Source organism: Fistularia commersonii, chromosome 20 (assembly GCF_037954325.1).
Source record: "Fistularia commersonii isolate RoL2024-O1a breed Wild chromosome 20, RoL_Fcom_v1.0, whole genome shotgun sequence".
In the NCBI taxonomy this organism is placed as follows: Eukaryota; Metazoa; Chordata; class Actinopteri; order Syngnathiformes; family Fistulariidae; genus Fistularia; species Fistularia commersonii.
Genome location: NC_141303.1, coordinates 5,567,149 through 5,582,953, shown reverse-complemented (window position 1 = coordinate 5,582,953; position 15,805 = coordinate 5,567,149). Strand labels below are relative to the sequence as shown.

General features: G+C 40.1%; 1 long non-coding RNA gene across 1 annotated transcript; it reads left to right on the top strand.

Moving 5' to 3' along the window:
* The first annotated feature begins 237 nt into the window (after positions 1-237).
* LOC147222687 (uncharacterized) lies at positions 238-15,602 on the top strand. The gene is made up of 3 exons (XR_015107713.1): positions 238-484; positions 5,521-5,899; positions 15,000-15,602. It is a non-coding gene; the product is annotated as an uncharacterized LOC147222687 (long non-coding RNA).
* The last annotated feature ends 203 nt before the right edge of the window (positions 15,603-15,805 follow it).

Genomic DNA, 15,805 nt, shown 5'->3' with positions numbered 1-15,805 from the left:
ATCCTCCCCGCCCGTTGCCTGTCAATGAGCTCGGGGGTGTTTGTAAAATGCACCGCCGCAGTCATCGCTCTGCTCGGGGAGCCTGATATCTGCTGGGTCGCATATTTGGATGGCTGGTTACTGCTGATGTGCTTAGATGATGACGTGCACTGGCGTAGTGTTGACACGCTCGGCTGCTTTTTGTGTTTTGTTCTGGAAAGTGTGGGTTTGCTCTGAGGAGGACAACCTTTACGGATCGTTGATGGACTCGCTTTTTTTTTTTTTTTTTCCTCCCCTAGGCCCGCTGTTTGGCCGGGAGAGTGGACACATTGCGGTCCACTTACACGAACGCTGTTCTGGTATAATGGGCATCGTGTAGATGATGACTCACGGCGGTGATGGCGGAATATAAAGAGATATTCAGACATGGTTTGCTCTCTTATCTGTCATCACCTGGTGGGTGGAGCCTCACAGTGGGGACACAGAAAAAGGATATTCCTTTTGAGTAAGTAGATGTACTCACGCATCTATTTGAAGGAGCTGCAACGGGACGATTATCCCAATGGTTGGTTATTTTAGTCATATGGTAATATGAAATGCGGGGGGGGGGACTTTTGAAAAACCTATGTTCAAATGAAATTGTGCAGAGTTTATCTGAACTAAAAATTCATAGAAAGACAATAAGAGCACAGCGACTGTATATTTTATGCTTGTTTTACATGATGAGTCTTCTCATAAAAAACAATAAAATGGGTTTTCGTCTCGGATCTTTATGTATATACTGATCCTGCGTAAGATGAATAATATTGCTGACCCTGAAAAAAGGCAGGGGGGCGTTCAACAATATTTGGAGGCCTTTTCTTAATCAATCCCATTCTTTTGAACACTCATTCTGACATATATCAAGCTTCATGGTGGCACGAGGACCCGTAAACAGCTATTAGGACTAATGAACTAGTCACTATGATCGATGGTATAAACGTTCACGCTAACTCGTTCAGTATTGAAACATATACAATCCTTGCTCGTAATAAAACTTAGTTAGTTATGTTTGTCTTTTCATATTATGTATATGGTGTAATCTCTGCATTCAGTGACGATTATAAACTGCAGACTAAATCCCTCCGCTTAGTGTTTGCCATTAGCCGCACACATGCACATTCTCCGCCACCATCTCATAACACAATATCCCAGGATATTAGGAAAGAAGCACAGGATCATACGCAGCTTTATATATTGAACTATCAATTAGGGGCAGCGGTAATGACATTGAATATGCATAGAATAACAGACGGGCTGGACCGCCGGCGAACCACATGGCTGTTACTGTACAGCGAATGATATTCAATAGAGATGCAATAAATAAGATGCTGAGAGAGGTGGGGGATGTGTAAACTGTAGGATGTGTGGGAGGAGAGAAAGAGTCACAGAAATCCTGGAGCATTCCCTTCTGCTGAAAATTCAAACAGATGCGTGTAATCTTGCGCAGGTAAAGCAAAAACCATGCAAACAGTTTCAGAGGATAGGTATTAAAATAGCCGGGTGAAACATTCTCATACCGTCCCTCGTTGTCCATAAATGCACCGGTAAACATATTCATGTGGTAAAGCTTGGAAACACTGTCATGGAGCCATCTTGGAGACTGAATTTCTAAAGCAAGCCACCTTGAAAGGTGAATAGAACAGGGCAATGCCATTCATCACCGGCTTTTGTTGCGCATGACAACATGTGTAAGGAAAGCAGGCATGGTTGTCTTTTATCGTGTGAGAGCCCGAGTAGACTGGAAGCGACTGGCAGAAACTGATATTAATATTATGGGAAATGGAAAAGGAAAAAAAAAAAAGCTCTGAACTTTTTTTAGCACTCATTTACATCTACCCTGACATTTGCAAGGTTTATTTCTCCTTAGAAAAATATACAAAACACTTACCAATAAATGCAATTGGTCAGGAACTAAGGTTTTTGTCTTTAATTTTGCCATGACTTCTTACAAACTTAAGGTCAACTGAATGCCAAAACATGATTTTTATAATTTTGTCGAAATAGATCTCTCCATTGAAAGACATACTGCCTACTATTAACACGTACGCATGCATGAGGCTTTCTGAATGCTACCTTAGATTCATGCGTCAACATTTTTGGGGTTTGTTCTTTTAATTTTAAATTTTTTGCAATGGTTAGCTTTGGGGTTTGTTCTTATAATTTTAAATTTTTTGCAATGTTTAGCGTTTCCGCCTCACTTCAAGAAGGTCCCTGGTTTGATTGCGACAGGGGGCCTTTCTGAGAGGAGTTCGCATGTTCTCCCTGCGTCTGTGTAAGGCTCCTCCCTGCCAAAATAATTTCATTGGTTCATTGGAGACCCCAAAGTGTCCATATGTGTGAATGAGCGACTGAATGGCTGTATGTCTCTACATGTCACCCTGTGATCCCTTGGCAATTGGTTCGGCCTCTTGCCCAATGACAGCTGAGATAGGCTCTAGACCCCCCCCCCCCCCCCCCCCCCCCCCCCGTGACCCTGACTACAGGATAAGCAGCATAATGATGAATGAATAAATGAATGAATTAATGCACAGGCTTGGTCGTGCTCAAATATTGATTATGGTGTGCACAACCTCTAAGGTAGTTATAACACTATGTTCAATCAAAGGTATACTCTTAAGGAAAATTAAAAAAATCACAATGCAGAGTCAGCACTGCATTGTGATTTTGTAGACCTAGAAAAGCAAAGGGTGCCAAGAGAGCAGCTCTGGTATTGTATGAGGAAATCGGGAGTGGCCGAAAAGTATGTTAGACTGGAGCAGGACATGTATGCTAGCTGTGAGACACTGGTACGGTGTGCTGTAGGGGTAACAGAGAAGTCCAAGGTGGAGCTGGGATTCCATCAGGGATCAGCTTTGAGCCCCTTTTTGTTTGCAGTTGTGATGGACAGGCTGATAGATGAGGTTAGACAGGAATCTCCGTGGACCATGATGTTTGCAGATGACATGGTGATCTGTAGTGATCAGGAATGATTCTATCGGAGGAACAACAAATGTTAGATGTTTTGGAGAGAAGGTTACAGAAGCCAAACTGAGATGGTTCGGTCATGTACAGAGAAGGGATAGTGAATATATTGGTAGACGGATGCTGGAATTGGAGCTGCCAGGCAGGAGGTCTTGTGGAAGACCAAAGAGAAGATTTATGGACGTAATGAGAGAGGATATGAAGGTAGTTGGTGTGAGAGAGGATGATACAGAGAATAGGGTTAGATGGAGAAGGTTGATTCGCTGTGGCGACCCCTGAAGGGAAAAGCTGAAAGGATAAGAAGAAGACTGCATTTTGTAAACAGCATTAAGTTAAAAAAAGTATTGTTTGAATAATTATTTTTTGGACTTTAAAATTGGCAATTAATATTCATCATACTGTCGCCTTGAAATGATGGAGATATTTCAACAACACTCAGTCTAATTGTCCGGGGCAAGCTATCGTTTACCTTTTGTGCGTTTGCAAGTTTGTGCCGTTCACCGGTTCAATTTATTTATTTATTTTTTATATTTAGCCAACTTCTCCCTGCGCCTCTTTAAAAATTTTAACAAAAGGCTCGCTGGCAGTGACAGGAGGGGGAACGATGCAGTTGAAAAATTGAATGGAGGGAGACATTCAGAGAAATTGAAGGACACCATGTGACATTGGCCCCAAATAGTTTTTGAAATATTCCGCAAAAGCCAAAACAAGAGGTAATAAGATGATCACAGGATCGAGTCACAGGGCGAGTGAGATGCCCTAGTAACCCACTCAAAGTAACGTGGAATAGCACAACTTTTCAGATCCAAAGCGCAGATGTGATCCAGATCCATCGGCAGGTGGAAGGAAACCATTCACAGGCAAAAAAATGGGGAAAAAAAAATTGAAAAGAAAAATATAATAGGGGATAGACGAGTCGACTGAAGGAGGAGAGGTGAAAGACGGAAGGGGAGGGGGTGAAGGACTTGTTTATCAAGATGTACAGTCAGGAAATGACTGGTCATGAGCTTTACTTTAAGGAGAAATTCATGGTCTATGCTGAGATACTTGCTCAGCTTGAGGAAAGCTCAGCAGAGGCTCCAAGCGGTGCTGCTGCTGTGTTTCCTCCTCGCGTGTTTGTACGTGTGCGTGTGTGCGTGTGTGTGTGTGGGAGTGTGTGTGTGTGTGTGCGCACGCTCTCCCAGGATCTGGCGCATACATTTTCATGTGTGTCTGCATTTAGCCTTCAGCATTTTAACAGGCTGTGTGAAGCCCAGGAGAGCGAGAGAAGAAGGGAGACTCTCCTGCGGTACCAGCGTCTGGAATTTAAAAAAAAAAAAAAATCTATTCTGGAGTCTAAATCTGACCTCCAGCTGACTGAGCAGCCATTTTCGCTCCTCCGAGAGAGTCCGCTGTTCGCTTTGTATCTCCCCTCATGTTTCAGTCGCTATTAGGCACAATATGATCTACTTTCTTTTCTTTCAATATTTCCAGCCAATCTGAAGGCTTCAACCTTCAAAAAAAAAGGCACAGCTTCACCGTATTGATTTGTTTTCATCCTCTGTTTCTACCTCGACAAAAGCATGTGTTTCTTTATTTCTTTATCTATTACTGAGCCCTTTTGGACGCACGGTGGGGGATTTTTAAGATTTATTTTGCAAGATCTCGCAAAACGTCATATTTTATGAGATCTCGCAAAAATTAATCCTCAAAATTCACCCCCCCCCCCAAGTCCGCGAAGGGGCTCTGTAGTTTATTTGCATTTTTATGTGTAAAATTTGCAAAACCTCAGATGACCCTGATGTCTGGTTCTGTGGCTCACAGCTGTATGATGTAACCATTTTTGTTATACGTTATTTTGTAAAGTTAGAGTCAAATACAGCAGGTGTTTTGTTTCTTTCAATTTGCAATTTTCTTCTAATGTATTTATCTGAAGCGCTTCCTCTCTCGCAATCACATCTTAACCGAATCTCCATAAAACCAGACTATATTCTCAGACGAGGACGTGCAGATAATTTCAGTTGATCTATTTTGCGCGCTAAGTTGAGCCCTCTCGGAAGACACCCCGATTTGACCTTTTAATTAGAAAAAAAAAGAAATAAAAAAGACCGCATTATTGGCACCTCAGTATATTATGCTCATGGTGAATAATGTCTCAAATGTTGTAAGTAGTTTATTTATTTTTTTTGTTTCATTTAATTACTTTGCCTGCGAGTGATGCAGAATTATGTTCGTAATTGTTTTCATATTTTGCATTATATTCCTGTCTGTATTGGATTATGGATTAAAAGATAAATAGAAGATCCCAACAATCAGCAAATAAGGCAGATGCCTCCAGCAGCCATGCAAATAAAAGAATCCCCGGAGAAATCAAACTTGTTTTACGGCGTTTCAATACAAGAGGTGTGGTATTTATGTAGGCGGATTATTTACCGGGGAAAAAAAAAAAAAAAAAAAAAAAAAAAAAACACCCAGGGTGTTTATGATGTTTTGATTGTTTCTGGTTTTGAAAAGAGTAACTGAGCCTTGAGGGTATTTGTTTGTGCTCTTATTCAGCAGGGCTGCGGGGAAAACGGCACAAAGCAAAGAGGATATAAACAGAGGACAAATGGAGGAGCCCCGGCACGCCGAGTTTGCAAAGGAGACCTGATAGCCCGCGACTGCTGAAATGCAATGCAATCCGGTTCCCCGCCGTCCCTCCGGAGAGCAGTAAAGACCAACGCCGAGGGGAAGCTCCTGTCTAAACATCCCATCTGAACCCCCCCTCCATGGCATCCCCCGGTATCACATGTTTGTGGTTACACGGGTGCCACTAGAATGGAAGATGAGGAGATACAGTCTTTTCACCAAACACCGACGATAAGGGGAGGATCAACCGACCGATCGCACGCTGATAAATATGGAACAGCAGCAGGTGGTTAGCTTTGGCCCGAACGCAGTGAGTGGAAACAGCTCTTTTATGATTTAGTCCAAAGGTGGTGGAGGTGACAGGAGCCGGGGAGGGAAAACAGATCTTCCAGACTTATGTGGGTTTTGATCGATCACACCTCGAGGGAAACCAGCGTCTGACACAGAAGGGTACCGGCAAGGGTAGACGGGAGATTAGACCCTGAAAAAGATGGAGGCGGGGTGCAGAGGGGGGCCGGGAAGCACCCGTAAAAAGAGGCCAAGGACGGCCCTTGGATTGTGCGTGAAAATAGAAATGCGTTTTTTTCTGTTTTTTTTTTACGTGTGCGTTGTGATGATGATGGTGATGTGATGATGAGACTGGACAAAGCACATGCCAACGCGGGCCCGGTTGTCAAATGTAGTCTCTGCGGTGTTGAAAAGGAGCTTTTATTAGTGAGCACCACCTGCAATATTACAGAGCCCCAGAGGGGCTCTTATGATGAAATTGCGTTATAAACATTGCAACTTTTCAGCAGTGAACTGGAGATAATTCCTTCGCATGGTGTTGCCTTCAGCTGATCAGTGCACTGTACACTCTGCATGCATGAGTGTGGATGCAAACATGCTAGGGTTGTGTGTGTCCTTCAGTGTGTGTCTGTATGTGTGTGTGTGCCTAGCCTCCACAATCCATAACTAATAATGTTCCACCTTGCCTCTAATCTGAACCCCGTACATCATGCTTATTGTGCGCACAAACACACACAATCACACACACACACACACGCAAGCGCGCATGCACAAAATTAATGAGGGGCTAGGCGGCCACTGTTAAAGGCAAAGGTCTGCAAGGCTGTTTGATAGCAGATTAGGCTGCCATGTCACATAAGACCGGGGCCACACAGACGGCGGTCACATGCTCCGGACTCCGAGATAAACACTCAGCCACAGCCGCGGTGAAAAGTCAAAGGAACTGCCTCAGTCCAATGTGAAAGAAGTTGAATTCGGGTTCACGTTTTTGTTGTTTATTTATTTATTTATGTATTTATTTATTTTATTGTGGCCGGACCCACCACTGTCAGCGCTGAATTAAATAAGATACGTGAATTTCATCATGGAAAAAGTTGTTTGAAAACAAAGTGAAAGCGGAGGGTTACCACAGGCCAGGCTATTTAAAAGGAATGCAATTAGGCGGGGGTTGGATTATTTCAGGGCCGCTTTCCGTCACGTCCAGCCTTATCATCACAACTGGCACTTCTTCAAACAAAATTCACGAAAAAGTGAACAAGCACACTTTGCACTCTGAATTTTGTCAAGAAAATAGTCTTCAGCACAGCTGCCACAAAAGCCTCTCCCAAGGAGAACTGGATGTCCTTGTGCAGGAGGTGCAGAATCGACACAAGTAAATACGCAGCTCCTTCAATTAATTTTGTTGGGGGTGAGATAAGGCTTTTACCTCCCCCTTTTACCCTTCCTCCCCCCCACGCATCAGTTGATGCTCTGTGAGGGGGTACTCCTCGGCGGGATTCACAACACGTGAATATGTCGAGGCTATTTTTTCATTTTAATATCAAACTGACTGATACAGTATGTGCAGGAAAGTCGGCGCATTCACGCGGCTGTGTGCGTTTCTCAGATAAGGGGCAAGACTTGTACTGTTAGCCCAGAGTCCCAACAAATTTGCAAGCCTGAGCTCCGACATTAAAACTGTCGCCACCCAGACTTATCTTGATTATCTGTGATTACGACGATTGTCTCAAAACGGCTTTGCGACGACAGTATCATTACTGGAAAGTATGCGCAAGAGTTGGAAATAGAATTTTGTGAATTTTGTCGTGAGGTTTTGAAATACATGTTGAGTCCCAAAAAACTTGCGGCAGGTTACTTTTTGATCACCTTAAGAACTCCAAGAATTCAATTTTATCAATATTTGAAGTTGACGGAATGCAAATTATGTATTTACTTTGACTAATCTTATTTCAATCATCAAACATAATCATCCACTTTAACTAATTTGAAAACTTTTCAGTGTATCAGGCCCCCAAATAATTTCATTTAAGCAATTAACCTTTGAAACTGTTCATTTTAAACTTAACGGTTATCTTATCTCATTTGATGAATGTGGTGAAATGGCTCACTTAATTCAATTTTTAGAGAATATCTCCCAACCCCGACCCCCAATATGTGTATCTCGGACCCCCGGGGGGAAACCAAAGGATACAAAAATATGTAAATATATAGTAAAGTTAAGCCAGGAAAGAACAGTTTGTTCCACAAACTCCAGCAGCAACATAGAAAGAAAACCTCATGCATGATCTGAATTTTTTGCCAATTACAGTCCAATATGAATTTCACTCAATGAATATGGATTTCACCATTACACTGACAAAAAGACTTGCTGGCTCAAATTCTTAAGTATTCTTAAGTTCATTAACACCCCACAGGCTATTAATGCACTTAAAATGCATCTGAATAAATGACTCAGATGTATGAAAAAATGGCATCGATATTATTATTATTATTATTATTATTATTATTATGCATTTTACACGGTGTCACACCTGATCCTTCTCCCATACTACTATTCTCAGGATACCGCAATACTCAGATAGGACTCAGTAGAAATAGTAGTTAAAAAACAAACAAACGTATAAAGATTCTTCACATTTAGATCTTTCACCGCATAGATTTTTTTTTTGCACTCTTCTGTCTCCGTTTTGATTGCACAGCTCAATTCTCTCGCCTCATTTTAATGCGAGAGATTTGACCTTTATTGAGAAAATGTAGAACAAAAGAGGTTTTCTTTACCCAAAATATCACGCTGTTTCCTAAAATACCGGTCGCCCCCGTTTGGATTAAACCATTTAACAACTGAGGTTCTTCAGATCCTCCATAAACCATCATAGGTCACTGCAGAAGTCGGTGTGGAGTGACTGACATATCTAGACTCCAGGCTTTGCAACTGATTTGTCTGACTGCATTATCATAATCAATCATATTTTGAATTCCATGCAATCTTTCGAGCCATTTCGCTCCGGTACGACCTCCCTCACTTCTTTCCTGACGGGCGATTCCTCCGGTTTGACCGAATGTGGTCGGAATTGAAATATAAAATCCGGAATTGTGTAGAGCGAATATGGGAATCAAATCACAACTGTGTCGTCCTGCATGTGGAAGAAACCCGTCCTGTTCAACACTTTTTTTTTACAGCCGGATCTACAGCAAGCATTTGGAGGCGAAGCGCTTTATGGACTGAAAGATGGATAGTTTATGTTTTGCTAAAGAGCTGAGGAAATGGGATTATTAATTTTCTTTGCTTAAAACAGCAGAGGAGGATAATGGTAGATTAGGCCGTCGCCGTCCAAGTCTGACCTTCATATATCCGTGCGAGGGGAACTCGCACGCCCGGGACGCGGCAGCTGCCAGCTGGAAGCCGCCATCTCGGGCATCCGCAGAACAGTTCCCTCGTCTACTGATGAATTTCAGGGTTTAATGCTTTGCTTGTCTGCACTCTGGCACAATTTCAGTGTTGGCTTTACTTGCCTATCATTTTTTTTTTTATTTTTTTTTTAATGATTTAGCCTTTAATATTTCCGCCACCGAGGCGGTTACAATTTCAGTGTTGCCTGTCTCTCGGTGAGATTACAAAAGAAGAAAAAAAAAAAAATTGGCAGAGAAGTGAAGCGGTGGCTTATGTGTCAGGATGAACGGATGAACTGAGAAATACTTTGGTAACATTTTATAGTAGTTGTTAAATATTCTCCATCAACAAGCGGCTTGTTGGCATGCATGGCATATTATGCACTTTATCATTTATTATAAAAAAAGTTTATCAATTCCTTTACCTGGATCAGCCATTAATAAAATATTAAGCCAAGACTTATTTTCAAGGTAACTCTTGAATTATTTACTCATTAAAAAAAAGAAAAAGTTTTTCATGACTTATGACAGTACAATGAAAATATCTTCAAACCTTGAGTTTTAATAGTGTTTAAATGAAATCCAATTTCTTTTGAACTAATCCATAACATTGTGACACTCATCCCCCCGAAATTGTGGCCTTTTGGAAAGTTGCATTCATTTCCAACCACTTGTATTCCTTCAAAATTACTTCCGAACTAATTTATCAAAAATAGTTTCCTTTTTCAAGCAAACTATCTCCTTTGGCGCCCAATGAGCTGTAAAATACGGCCATTTATTAATGGTGCTTTCATGATAATGATTAATTGTAAAATCACATGCAAAACATATGCTCACAAATATGAGGTTATTGGTGCTTAATACATGCATTATAAAGTGAGTATTGGTCGTATTTACAAATTTTTCCCATGATGGTGAGCTGTGTGTTTTTGATTCCTCTTCCTTCAGCCGAAGGGAATATTCAAATCTTTGTACTTTTTAATACCTTAAAACACTTGATAGCCTTAACTTTAACCTTAACTTTGACACTTTATATTTTATTGTATTTCTTATTCTCCCTCCTTCGTACTATTATCTATTATTGTTATGTTTTGCTTGAAACTCTGGCACAACAATTTCCTTCGGGATAAATAAAGTTGTTCTTATCTTATCTTATCTGTGCATGCAGAGGACATTGGTCTTAGTAACTGGCAGTCTGTCCATGAATAGAAGAAAAGAAAAGACATACCAAGTAAAAGGAGGAGGCGTTTCCAAGAACTGAACACTGAAAACAATACGGTTCATCTGATTCTTCGACTGTCCTTCACACACCTGTCTTTCTTTTTGGCTTTTTGTTTAGATGAAACTCATGCATCTGACAATATTAAAAAAAAACAAGGCAAATAGCAGCAGTGTTGGCGAAGCAGATCCTTGTTCAATGCAAAGTGAACCGAGCAGGTGCAATTACCATTGTAACTTTTAACTGAGGTTAAACCTGACCAATTGCTTTAGACAAACCGATAATATCTTTTACTAATTTCACTGGTGGTAAACTGATCATTTAGTCAGTTTTAATTTCAAATCGTTTCATTTGATCAACATATCTTGTTGTGGTCCGCCTGCCCACGTTCATCCCAGCCATTGAGCCAGTGAGCTAATATGGGTGTACGGCTATACATACTTTGTATTTAGAATTTTTTATTACGTTATCCAATCAGTGTTGCCATGTCACATCATTATCTGCGGGGAGATAAATAAAAAGATTGTGGAAAAAAAAAGACCAAAAAAATAGAACTAATTAAAAGAATTTAAGTGCGAAATAAGATAAAAGATACCCCAAATTCACAGGAAAAAAAAACAAACATTAGAATAAGAAGCGAGAAAAACAATAATAAATCTAGATATCTATCAATTCTATTTAATAATAATAATAATAATAATACATACGATTTGTATAGCGCTTTTCACGGTACACAAAGACGCTTTACAAGTTGACGACAGAAAAACATAGAACATAAACATTGTTAATGGGAAGAGCTGTAGGTGTTTGATTCCATATAAAAATTGAAGAAAACAATCATATTTTTGAAATATGAATCCGTCATCAGCTGGCTAACACTGTTTTTCAGTTTTAAAGAGAGATTCTCCTCTGGCTTGGTCGTTTTTGGGCACCGCTCTGTTTTATTCCAAGGCTTGCCGCTTTATGCAGAGACAGATGTGCTCTGGCTCATGAAGTGTTAGTTTATAAGAATATTAAACATTGCATAAACTGCTTTAAATCAAATATTTGGGAGTTTAATTGGATCGTTGGAAGGCTGCAAGGAAATAAAACGCAATCATTCACACTCTGAATGCGAGCATGGAGGCATATATCTGCCTGATTGACAGATGTGCCCGGTTCCCCCGCTAACACCGAGGAACAAAAAGATTGTGTTCGGTCTGTGATCACCAGGCTGTGGATCATAAAGCACTGCCTACTGTGTGTGCAAGAGAAAAAAAAAAACAGGTCATATTATGTCAGGCCAAGAAAGTGACCTCCGCTTGACCTCTTTGACACCGCCGCTGCTCGGCCAAAAAAAACACGCTCATAAAAATGCACACTCAGTGACGTACCGCGTCTGGTGGTGTTGCTGATGTTGGCACATTTGCGCTCTGGGACAAGAGCTGCTTCATTGGCACTGATTGCCGCTTTATCCTTCCGTTGCAAATACCAGCCAACACCACCCTGCATACCAATGGACTACACCGACCGGGCTCTACAAAAGAGAGAAAGAAAAAAACGGGTGATAATAAGAGCATGGCATGGATGTCTAAATATAAAGGCAGAAAATTCAGAATAAAATATATAAATTTATAATATATAAATCGATAAATATATATGTGAAATAAATTAACAATAATAATTATTATTATTATTTCTATACATTTATACTCTATTTATTTAAACGCTTGCAAACAAAACAGATCCAAAGAAACAATTAAAATAAAAACATTAAAAGTGACAAAGTGTAAAAAAAGAAAGGAGAGAAAAAAAGAATAATTTTAAATCCATTATATATTAACATCAATAACCATGAATATGACAACAGGCATAAGCTCAAGTAAAATTAAAAAGTTCAAGGTAATCATTTATTAAATTCCTTCAATAAAATAAAGGAAGACATTGGATCACATCCGGACAGTAGATTTACAATCTGACAAATGACCCATCCGTTAAGCCTGCATGAAGGAATTTCCCTGGATATAGGACTTTTAATTAAACAGGTCTTTAACCTTTAAGTAACTCTTAATAAGTTCAAGTAGTTCACTTCCCTTGACCGCAGCGGCGAGGTGACAGAGAGCCAGCGAGGCGACACACTGTGTCACCCACATGAGAGGAATCATAACCCCGGAGCCGCTCGGGTTCAGCGATTAATGACAATACAGCAAAAGCTAGAGTGACGTAGCGTATAAATCACACTTGATTTATATATCCAACTATTGAATATTACATGTGATCTAACTGAATTATTATGGAACCAGCAGGTTTTACGTGACAGTGAAAAAAAGTCCCAAAAACTTTGAAGTCGGTGGAAATGTTGAGTTCTATTAGCGTTATGATTTTTTTTTTTTGTCAAACAACTAAAAGCCGGGATCTTTCTTATTGACATATTCAGGAAATATTTTAGAGCGCTGAGAGAAAATTGGTTGTATTTCCCACGAAGGCCAGGATGAGACAGACGCTGAACCTTTTACAGTAAAAAGATGACAGAACGAGTGGGTGTTTTCGGGGAATAACTAAAGAGAAAATAATTTGCAACCAGCAAGTACCTATTGAAATGTTATGAGGTAACGCGCCGTGAGCAGTAAAGCCTGAAATTATCCTCCGACATGAGATATAATATGCTGTCCTCTGCAAAAGGCCGTAAGAGAGACACTTCTGGATTTCACTTTGGCTGTATTTACGTTAGAAGCCTCATGCATCCACAAGTGTTTCTACTTATATCCGTGACGCTCTGGCAAAAATGAACGAGAGCATTGTTTCACTGAAATGAAAATCACACGAGCCTCTCTCATCCCTTTTAAAAACTGTATACAGGCCATATGTGTGTTCCTGATATCATTATTCACCGTGCCTGAAAAGAAATAGAATAATTCAGTCATAATAATTATGACTGAATTTATAACTACTTTTGAATAATTCAAAAGCACTTTCAATGATAGCTTGATTTGTCATTTCTCTCTTGTCTCATTCTCATAATGTATCAGTTTGTTTCATAAATTATCATTACCGTCATGAAAACGATGATATTTTATAAATGTCATGCTTTGATTGTCAACCTTTTATTAAAGTGGCTGATGTGTTTGTTTTAAAAGGTGAAAAAATAATACTTAAGTCAATCAAGAGACGGTAATTGATCGCAATTTTAAATTAACTTTTGTACTCTTTATAAGAATCCAGAAGAAAGACAGCAGGGGCCACAAAATTGACTACATAAATATAAAGAAATTCAAAGTACATGTTACTGAAAGACAAATGTTTGAAAATGTTAAAAACACCACTTCAATTTTGAGATGTTCTCTGCCCTGGTTTGTACAAATGAATATCTTGAACTGCATCATGTTAATTCAATATATACAGTGATTATAAGTGGTATGTTGGTCATGATTAAATCGTGTAGCTGTCCAAGTAAAACTGCTTAATGGTTTGTTACCAACCACTTCAACAGATCATGAGAGTAGCAACAAGATTATTGTGACTTATAACTGCAGTGCAACGGCAACTTTATAACAGTAATGCGATGTTTCACCAACACATCTAAAACCATGGTGCAGTTTACACCGCTATACTTTGGAAGAAAAATAATCACTTGCTGGACCCTCGCTATTTTCAGACATTTTGTAATGTTGGCTCATACATGTATTGGTTATGATTATTTCAGAAATATATACTCAAGATTTGGTTTGACTGTGTTAAACACAAGATTGTGTTTTCTTTCTCATTTGGTTGGTACCAACTGCCTCAAACAGGCAGCAAAACACATTGGCAGTTGAGGATGTTTGGGGACCAGGACCGAGCCCGATTTGCTGCTCCACTTCTCGCAGAGCTATGGCCTTCTGACAAATCGGCGTGTTTGACCTTCATATTACGATGTTCATAATTGCAATCGAACCGAAGTACAATACCGCTCTTTTTTGTTCATCGGCGAAAGATGGAATTCAGCAAGTTGGCCTCTTTTCTAAACATTAGCCGGTGTGAAAAAGTCATATGGATGCCGGGACTTCAGAGGGGGAATAATTGTACCGGCAATGACACGTAAAAGGAGAGGAGTTGAATCCGAGGAAGTTAACATTCAGCGCCACATTGATGGGCTTCAGATGTCAGACTGGTGCCTTCTGAGTGAGTCATGGTCCCCAGTCTGAGAAGAGCTGATAAGACCTGACGAAAGACCTGCTCCAGAACGCAAGACGAATGGAGTTGGCACACAAAAACCTGCCCACACCTCATAGGTTCAGGTAACTTTTATCACTGAAAAAAAACAAAATTATATAAATGTATGTATATATATATATATATATACACCAGTCATAACCTAGAGGGAAAGTGTTTATAAATGGATTTAATCCCAAAATTCTTCTTTTTTTTTTTTTCCTTTTGGCTGCACCCTTCAGGGCCGCCACAGCGAATCCCCCGCCTCCATCTTCTCTCAAACCAACTAACTTCATGTCCTCTTTCATTCCATCTTTAAATCTTTTCTTCTGTCTTCCTCCAGGCTTCCTGTCTGACAGTTCCAACCTCAGCATCCATCTACCCAGATATTCACTTTTCCTCTTCGGTGCAAACCATCTCAGTCTGGCCTCTCTCACTTTATCTCCAAAGCACGCAACATGTGCTGTGATGGACTAATTCCTGATCTCCTATCCATCTTCCTCACTCCCAAAGTGAACCTCAATATCTCCGTCTCTGTTACCTCCAGCATTCTGGAAAATACTCTTCAATACCCAAAAAATGTTACCATAGTACTAGTATTAGAGGATGATTTGAACCAGCGAAGCTCTCAATTAAAAACAATGCACGGCATATCTGACAAAACTGCTTCAAAATGTCATTTCTTTTTATTTCAACATATCTTCTTGCTGTTTTTTTTTTTTTTTTGATGGACTTTATTTCATGTTGTAAAGCGAAGCACAAAAGATTAAATTGGTGTGATTCTAAATTCGGAGGGGGTTTCGGCTGAATCGGGAGAAATGTGGATGGAGGATTTAGGAACTGGTGTTGTGCCGACACATTTTGCCAATCCAATCATTCATTTGGCAAAAAATATTGTTTAGGTTTAAGACCATTCCAGTTTCTTCCCTTGTTGAATAGTGAGATGTCTTGGGACAGCTTGATGCCATATGTGACTGCCTGGATGTGAACCAGGGTCTTAATGCCAGTAAACAGACCCATCAACTGCCTCTTCTGGTTCGCCTCTTTCTTCAAAACACAGAACACATGACCTTCCAAAAAAAAAAGGGAAAAAACTAGTACCGGGGTTAGAATTATGAATTATTTGGGAAAATACTCCCTTATCCAATT